We start from the raw sequence: 10,000 nt of genomic DNA on the forward strand, positions 1-10,000 counted from the left end.
GATGATGATGATGATGATGACAACCACGATGTCGTCGACAATGATGGTTACCACCATACGATATTACAAAGTTTATTTAATCTTAGGCTTTCGCCAATAATTCACACAATACAATTAAGACAAAAGAATGTTATCAATCTCTCCTCATGCATTCGTTATACTATCACAATAACGACCGTGTTATCTTTACTCCTTCCCAATGCTATCTATACAAGAGTGCTATGCTCCTTCCCCAACCAACCCCTAGCTTCCCGCCTCTTCGTCGCGAACTATCTTATGTATGTATTAGCTTCAGGACGGGCAAGTACGGAATCTGCCCACCCTTCCTTTAAACGTCTTTATTTCCTCTATAACTTAGAATTCAACTCTCTCCTTACTCAGAAGAGTATTTCTCGTATACTAATTCAATTGTTGAGAAAACCAAAATGGTGGTTGTATTAATATTTATTTAGTCGTGACTTTTGAATGAAATGTTTTGTTTTATTAGAGGAAATACAATAGAAAATTACATTGTTTTGCAAAATTATTTAGTCTGGCAATAAAAATACAGCGGTAATTACTTTAAGAATAATAAAAAAAAGAACTAACAAATTAATTTGTTAAAAAAAAAAAAAAACAACAAAAAACAAATAAGAAAACAATTTAAATAAATGAGTTTTGAGAAGTACTTAAAGAAAACGAGAAAAAAAAAGAAATAATTTAAATGGATAAACAAATATATAAAAACAACACAAATTAATACTAAATTGATATAATATTAGTAAGTTAATAAATTTAATTCAATACTGGAACCTTCCCAAAGTCATTACATCAATGGTACCAGCACAAGTAAGGCAATAAATAAGAAAAAGTTCGTTTGCCAAAAGCTCTATTCAGTGTTCACTGGTTATTAAGGTGGGCTCATTTGAATTAGCCCGACCTAGTACTAGAGAGGCCAGACAGCAAAAATCGGAGTTAGTTCACCGTCAGGCGACGTGACGATGAGATGACGATGTGGGCGGAGTGGAGTGGTTGGGGAGGGGAGGGGGGGGGTTGATAAAAAGAACAGGAGCGTATCCTGGTTTATGCATTACGGGGTGCATGGTCATTCGCAATCTATCAAAAATACACACAAATTGATTTCAGTACGAAGTATCAAGTTTAAGTAGTAACTTTTGAAATTATCTAATTTAGATTAGATTATTTCGGACCTGGTAATACAGCTTATAACTTGAAAAAAACAGGCTGGTATTTGCCCACCCTGCCCATTATTACCAGCCGTCTCTGTTCTTCTATTGTGTTGAATTAACAAGGTAAAGAAAATTGAAGTTAATATGGTCAGGATTGGAAGTTTTATATTTGTTTTGTATTTTGTTGGGTTTTTTTATTTGGGGGGGGGGGGGGGGGGGTTGGGGGGGGTTCTTTTTTTATTATTATTTTTTTTTTTTGTTTTGTTTTTTTTTTTGTTTTTTTTTTTTTTTTTTTTTTTTTTTTGTTTGTTTGTTTGTTTTGTTTGTTTTTCTTTGTTTGTTTTTTTGGGTTTTTTTTTTTTTTTTTTGTTTTGTTGATGATTTTTTCGTTGGGGGAGAGAAGTTTGGTTTGTTTAGTTATTTTGGTGGGAGGGATGTTGAATTTTATACACAAAGGCCCTTCTCCTAGAGTCGTGGTGTCATGGTGTCTATTTCAACTCGTATTGGATGCATTAAATTTAAAATTGAATTTCACGCATCAGGCTCATCAGATATGATATCGTTTTGAGACCATTAGTTATAATAATATAAGATAATGGATGTTTCCGTTACGCTAGAGATTGATGTTGTTTTTACGCCATGCCCATCAGGGAAAGGGTGTATGAACTATATGGTTTCTAATATTGTAGCTCAAGGTGTTAGAAGGTTGTGGAGCAGGCAATTGTACAAGATTTAGATCCGGAAAGGTGTGTATGCAGTGCCATACATAGTTGGAAGAAATGTAGTTTTGAAATAGTTTTCTTTTTATGGAAAGGGACAATGGGTGACTTTCTGACGTTAGATTTTTGCGCGTAGTTTGGTGCTTTTTCATAATTATCTTTCAAGATTTTTACATCAAGATATGTTATTATTCCTCCAGACGCAGTCTTTCATTGACATAATTTGATAATAAAGGGCTAAATTAAATGAAAAAATAATTGTTTGACTTTCATGTAAGGGCATTATGTTCCATTATAAGGTACGAACAAATCTCTTTTCGGGTTTCCATAATATTAATACTTCAACAACAATTTTGGCCGAGGCATCAGCTGGTGCAAGGGCTGGCTGCTCATTTCCCGATGCTTTAAGCTTTAGCTCCTCCTTTTCTAACCCCTAGCTGCAAAGGACTGGGTTATTAATTTTTTTATTATAAACTTTTCTTGTTGATGACGGTGCCTAAATGGTCAAGCACTCTACAAAAAGAAGCAAATGTATCCACTAATTATTAGGTTGTTGACTTACTTTTCTTGTTACATTGGAATAAGAGTTGTTCGTCGTCAGTTACTATATATATATATATATATATATATATATATATATATATTATATATATATATATATATATATTATATATATATATATATATATATATATATATATATATATATATAATATATATATATATATATACATATCTTTTGACTTGTCCTTGCTTCTCTTGCCTCCACTAGCGAAGATTTGTTTCCATTTTGCAGTAACACTATGAAAAGAGTACTGAATCCAGATCAACATAGCGAATCCATGATGTACAAGGAAGAGATGGACAGCAAACCGATCTTATGAACTCCTGATTTTTTTCGAAGCCTTCTTACTTTTGACGTACGTGAGCAGTCACACGCCTCATTTGCCAATAAGTGCATTTGATAGGAAAGAAGATAAATGAGTACCTACATAAAGACAAACAAATCTCTAGTCTCTACATAAATTCATTGCATTATAAATTGGAACCCACTTACGTTTGATCAAATTAAAACTAACAAATACGTCAACATAGAGTTACTCGGAAATTGGCTTAATTTTAGTTGTATGATTTCATTTAGACGTTTCTTTGATCGGAAGCAACTAAACCACTTATACTTTTAAAAATATTGAGCTTTTATATAGCGCAATATCCACTAAACGTGCTTAAAGCGCTTTACAAAGGGCCCCTGACCAACAGAAACACGAAACATGTAGAACGAGACATGACGCCTGTTAGGCGATATGACAATATTTTTTAGACAGAGTCAAACCAATAAGCGGCCAGGTACGCCTGAGTACGGTGAGAGCCTTTTCCAAGGACTCAACTATGCGCCAAGCGAGGCTCGAACCCAGGACCTTCCGATCCGAAAGCGAGTGTCATACCACAAGACCACATAGCTGCACTATTAACTGGCAAGAACAACATAATCAAAATAATATCCCCCGACTGTTTTACTGAAGGATATTGTAAGTTTGCTACAATAAGGGAGGGTAACTCATAGTCTCTGGTTCACTCCCCACTAGTACCCTTCTCCCAGATAATCTGGTTCACTCTCCACTGGTGCCAACGCCAAACTCCTATAGTCTCTGGTTCAATCCCCGCTGGTGCCCACCTCCCATATTCTCTGGTTCACTCCCTACTTGAGTAGATTTCGGTGGATTTCGGTAGATTTCGGTGAATTGGTGTTTGTGTTTGTGTGTGTGTGTGTGTGTGTTTTGTGTGTGTGTGTGTGTGTGTGTGTGTGTGTTTGAATGGATAGCGGTTTTTATATTATGTCCACTTTGCCAAGACAAAAGCCAAGACCGGCCTTGAAGATGTGCTATGTAAACGCGTATCAAAACTTATCATTCTTACAAGTAATATGATAATAATATAGCCTGCACTTGAAAACAGGTCGACGAGGTCTTGATTTATGTGATATTTTTGTCTTACTTCTCAAATCGCAATTTTGACCTTGAACTTGTGTGTTATCATTAATTGTGTGCCACTTGTCATGTCATAATCAGCTGCTGCGTAATTACTCTTTTGATTTGTAATTGTAGACGGTAGCTCTTGGTCGGAATGTGCGGACGTAGGCACAAGGTGATGACCATTGGCTGTTGATACCTGTAATGTTTTAAGAAATAAAACGGTAGTTAGAAAGGTCTTCCGATTACGTGCCCGTGACGTAGGTGTTTTGTAAATTGTCTCTATCCTCGATGCAAGAGGTCGAATGTTCAATTTTGGTTGAGATTTTTATAAAGCAATAATGCTCTTAAAAACAGATTTTTCTCAAAACTGCCGGTCCCATATAGATACACCAAAGTCATTTAGCTATTTCGTAAACAAGTTTCGTCATTGTGCTCGGATTCAAACAAAGCGCTTTGACTTAAATTGATATGATATTATTCTGGCAGGCCAATCAATGCGTTGTATTTAGAAGTAACATTAGTCCAACGTTTCCATTTGAGCATCAGTCTCACTACAAATGAAGGAATAAGCAGTTCTAGGTTTTATTTTGTGTGTGTGTGTGTGTGTGTGTGTGTATTTATCTTTACTTTTATCATTTTCTAACAGACTGTAATTGTTTAGCTGGAAATGGTCACAAAATGAGCAACCATAGGCAAATATTGTTTATCAAAGGTTATTTTAAATCTTTTATGTGTTTTGATTTCGAGAAAACGTAGAAAAGACCATCAAGTTTGTCCACCTCCCAGTCCCAGTCCATGACCGGCTTTCTCATCGTGTAAAAAGCGCTTCAGTCTCATCTAACACATTGATTCGTGATTTGGACGTAAAAAAAAAGGCGTGGCAAAATTTGATGACGGTTACAGGCGAACAACGTTTGTCCCGAGAAGAGTAAAGAAGCTAGCCAGTAATTGTCTCATTATTGGTCAAATATGCGTCTTACATTCGACATTTTTGTCCGCATCACTGTCAGATTACCTTACTTGTCTACGTCCATGTTGGACAAATGCCCGAATCATACAGAACAAAAATTGACATAGAGAAACGACAGTCGTACCCAACAACGGTCCGCCAGTACAGGTCTCCTTCATATACATTGTCCGCCATTGCAAGTTGGATCTCTTCATTTGCCTTCTTCGACTATACATAAATAGTTTAGTCCGTTGTTCTTTGCTATGAATTGAACCTCAGATATACTGCCGTCGTTTTTAAAGACACAGTATATGCAATGTTAACTAAATAGCACATATTGTGCTCTTTACAGTAATAACTGGTCACTCCTTCGTGGTTAAAAATAAGTACTTGCAAGGGAAGCAATTCAAAAAATGTTTCCTATGACTATGATCCTAGATTACTTCTCTTGACATTGCCTAATAATTTGCCGTGGTAACAAAGCTATTATTTGCCACATGTTTTGTTTTTTTTTTTTTTCCTCCTTTATTTAAAAAGATTCACCGAAAACGTAAAGTAAATAAACCATTGAGAAATCTCTCTCTCTCTCTCTCTCTCTCTCTCTCTCTCTCTCTCTCTCTCTCTCTCTCTCTCTCTCTCTCTCTCTCTCTCTCTCTCTCTCTCTCTCTCTCTCTCTCTCTTTCTCTTCTATATTTTTTCCCGGCTTCTACAGCGTGGAACAGACATTAGCAATTGCTTGTTACAATTTGGATAGGAATTCAATTCATTGCAATATCCTTTCCGCCAGATCTAACAGACCCAGCTACGCAATCACCCCGGGATCGATATCGGTGTCTTTACGTGTGGAGTGAGTGCTCTATCAACTGAGCTATCGGGACCTTTTGTCTCCTAATTGGTAGTTTATCAAAATCATCAGACTGCTTTTTTTGCTATTATATGGTGTTAAATAACAGGCCAAATTGATTTTAAATCCATGACACATGTGACCTAATTCAATGACCTACGAACACGAATTGACACATAAATAACCTATATTATTATAGTATTTACTGAAAATCACTAGCCGTGTCCATATTGTAAAGCGTTTAATCTCACCATCCAAACTGAATTCTGAGAAAATAATACACATTAGATTTGGCGAAGTGGTCGAGTATTTAAGGCATTGCACTGTGACCCGGGATGATCTTGGTTCGAGCCCGGCTTCAGCTAAGTTAAGTTTGCCTAAAGTAAAAAGCCTCTCTAACATTGCTAAATTTTGTTTCCCAGAGCAGTGTGAAAATTGAGCAATAGAAGTTATGATTCTTACCCTATGAACGATGTGAGATGCATAAATTGTATTCCATGTTAAACGTTAAAGACATAAAAAGTTGGCGCTCTTAAAATAAAGGAAGCCTTATATTTATATATATATATATATATATATATATATATATATATATATATATATATATATATATATATATATATATATATTAAAGCCGCGGGAGTAACTTTACCAAAATCATTTTGTAATGATGATGGATATCTGAGTACTGAGTACACATATTAGTAGGTCTGATAACCGACCGCAATTACGGGCTTGATTAAAAACATCCTTGTAATCGACAATATGATGCGTTGGTTTGAGCGTATTTCCATTACAACAATGATCCCGTAACAATTTGGGCTGACGAGATTTCAATGTTTTTAATCCACAGTTTTCCAGAGTACGACATGGTTGAACACAACTCTCTCCATATGGCTCATCCCGACACAATAGTACATTATTGACTTGGTAGATCACAATTAAAATGTTTTATGCGAAATGCGAAATGTTTAGAACAATAACATCAGCGGTAATGCTCGAGTAGTGTAATATATTATGTTAGGTATTCGATTGAGCAAATGTTTACCATATTATGTGTGATTGATATAATACATTATTACTCCGTAACAGTCATAAGCATCACAAAAACATTTACATGGCGGAAACCACCTATCCTCTTAGTCTGTTGAAGTTGTGAAAATTTCAGCAAGCAAAGGCCCTAAACATTACACAAAATTTAGAGTTGATTACAACTGGTGTTATTATATGTATCAATACATGAATGTAAACAAAAACCCGAGAGATTTGACTTCTCGTTGCTTTGTAGTATGCAACCACTCAACAAATTAGACCAATTGATATCTAAGGATGTTCATAGATCAAAATAAAAACTTTCTTTATGACATTGGGGGTTGGGCCCACTCACCTTGATGTCAATGAACCGGGGAGGGGGGGGGGGGTCATCTAAATGATGACTGACGTTTCAGGGAATGTCATGTGACCTGCTTTGGGAGGAAATAATGCATTTTGGTGTCCATTCATTAAACTTGCTTAAGATACGCGCTATATGTCCCTGCGTATGCTTCACATAATAGTATACTTGGTGGGAAACAGAGGGCGTCCACAGCGGGATTAAGTAATCAATTTGACTCCAAGGCAATGATTGATTATTCTGGCTTCACGTTGACCCAGAGCTAGGCTACTGCTCTCCTCCTGATTCATTACATTGAACAAGCCACCTTTTAAAAATACAACATAGTACAGTACTTCATCTTTAAAAGGAGGCTCTGTTAGTTTCATGTCATCTAAATGACACCTTGGAAAAGATTTTAAAGCAAGGACAATAACTACGTGACAGAATTCACTTGCTCCAGAGTGTTTGATTTTAGTAGTAGTAGTAGTAGTAGTAGTAGTAGTAGTAGTAGTAGTAGTAGTAGTAGTAGTAGTAGTAGTAGTAGTAGTAGTAGTAGTAGTAGTAGTAGTAGTAGTAGTAGAAGTAGTAGTAGTAGTAGTAGTAGTAGTAGTAGTAGTAGTAGTAGAAGTAGTAGTAGTAGTAGTAGTAGTAGTAGTAGTAGTAGTAGTAGTAGTAGAAGTAGTAGTAGTAGTAGTAGTAGTAGTAGTAGTAGTAGTAGTAGTAGTAGTAGTAGTAGTTCCTAAAGACACGGTAAATGAAACACTAAAGACAATGAGAGATGAGATCATGTTGTTGTTAAGGAGGATAAACAAAGCAATGGTGGGACAGGACATTGACTGCTCATTGGTGAAGAAGCGTGATTTGAAATAGAGTACAATAAGCTTATTTTTAAATAAAATGCTTGCAATTATCTAGACGTCTAATTAAAAAAATAATGTCGTGCAGTATTAGAAAGAAAAATAAAATAGAATGAAATCATTTATAAAACGGATTCGAATCAAATTTTACTAAATTCTAGGGACAGTAGTATTAGTAGTAGTAGTAGTTCCTACTACTAATACTACTGTCCCTAGAATTTAGTAAAATTTGATTCGAATCCGTTTTATAAATGATTTCATTCTATTTTATTTTTCTTTCTAATACTGCACGACATTATTTTTTTAATTAGACGTCTAGATAATTGCAAGCATTTTATTTAAAAATAAGCTTATTGTACTCTATTTCAAATCACGCTTCTTCACCAATGAGCAGTCAATGTCCTGTCCCACCATTGCTTTGTTTATCCTCCTTAACAACAACATGATCTCATCTCTCATTGTCTTTAGTGTTTCATTTACCGTGTTTTGTTGACAAAAGGGAAATCCGAAACTCCATATCATGCCTTCGTAAATTAAATTTAATCTTCCGTTACCTTTTAGTTATTTTTATTTATTTCTTGCCCCAATGACTTAGCAGATGTTGTCCATTTTGTCGGGTTTGATATGATATGAGAAAATTACAAGATTATACTCGAGATAGCTATCTTTACTTTTTTTTAAATTTAAAAATTGAGCTTTTATATAGCGCAATATTCACTAAATGTGCTCAAAGCGCTATACAAGGGGTCCCTGGTCAACAGCAACATTTAACATGTAGGACAGGACATGACGCCTGTTAGGCGATATTACAATTTTTTGGACAGAGACAACGCTGTTAACGGCCATGTACTCATTTTACACCTGAGCACGGTGAGAGAATGTGAGTAAAGAGCCTTTTCCAAGGACTCAACTATGCACCGAGCGCGAGGCTCGAAACCAGGACCTTCCGATCCGAAAGCGAGTGTCATACCACTTGACCACATAGCCGCACATGATGCATCTTAACTACGCCACTACCACATCATCTCATTCATCTGTTGTGTTTCATTCATCCTGTTTTGTTGATAAAGGGGAAACCCGAAATGTTCATTTGATCTGTTTTTGTAGTTAAATTGAAGCTTACATTCAATTTCACATTATTTTTTACTGTTTGAACAGCACGTTTCACGAGGATAACGACCTGTTGCTACAATCTGCATAGTTAAACGTAACTATTGTTGTGACTGTGATTCAAATCGATGTTTGTCTAAGTGTACAAACTCTATCATCAATTGACAATTGACACTTCTCGCGGTTATCTATCTACCTGAATGATATGTTAAATTTTATTTAACAAGTAAGTAAATTATCTGTGGTATGTAGTACTTTGGAAAGACGCGGATTATAACATGTGGCCAGAAAACTCGTTCTTCAAATATCGATCGATTTAAACGTTCAAACCTGGTAACTTGCGATCGAAATTTGAAGGACGAATTTTCTGGCCAACTTTTTTAATCCGTGTCTTTCCAGAGTACGGCAGTTAACTGTTTAATAATTAATTGTTCTTTCCAGCGAGAAATGCCTTTAAATTTAAGATTGTAAGATTGATGCTCTTTCCAATTCTGACTAACGACACAACAGCAAATAGTAAAAGTAGAATTGAAAATTAACGGATAAACGTTTGTGTAACCTGCATTTTATTAGGGTTGGGGGTATATATATATATATATATTATATATATATATATATATATATATATATATATATATATATGTGCGTGCATGTGGGTGTGTGTATTGTTTGTTTTAGTGTTTGTTGTCTGTTTTTTTTTTGTTTTTTTTTTTGTTTTTTTTTTGTTTTGTTTTGTTTTTGTTTTTTTTGGGGGGGGGTGGATTTTTTGCTGTTTTTGTGTTCTTTGGGGTTTTTTTGGTGGTGTTTTTTGGGTTTTTTTTGGTTTTTTTTGTGGGGGGGGGGTGACTTTTTTGTTTTATATTTTGTTTGTTTTTGTTCTGTTTTGTTTTTGTTTTTTGTTCTTTTAGGGGAGGGGGTTCATCGATGCGGGCACAATATTTGCAGGTCTGATAACCGAACATAATTATGGGCTTGATGTAACAGACAATATTTTGCGCTGGTTTA

The 10,000-nt window shown here is 35.4% G+C and overlaps 1 protein-coding gene across 5 annotated transcripts in view; it reads left to right on the top strand.

Annotated features, from left to right (window-relative positions):
- LOC144965201 (serine/threonine-protein phosphatase 2A 55 kDa regulatory subunit B alpha isoform-like) overlaps positions 1 to 10,000 on the top strand; it is a 50,063-nt gene that overhangs the window by 4,418 nt on the left and 35,645 nt on the right. The window lies entirely within an intron of this gene.

This window comes from Berghia stephanieae, chromosome 2 (genome assembly GCF_034508935.2).
Source record: "Berghia stephanieae isolate SIO BIC M18660-M18661 chromosome 2, UCSD_Bste_1.3, whole genome shotgun sequence".
Lineage (NCBI taxonomy): Eukaryota > Metazoa > Mollusca > Gastropoda > Nudibranchia > Aeolidiidae > Berghia > Berghia stephanieae.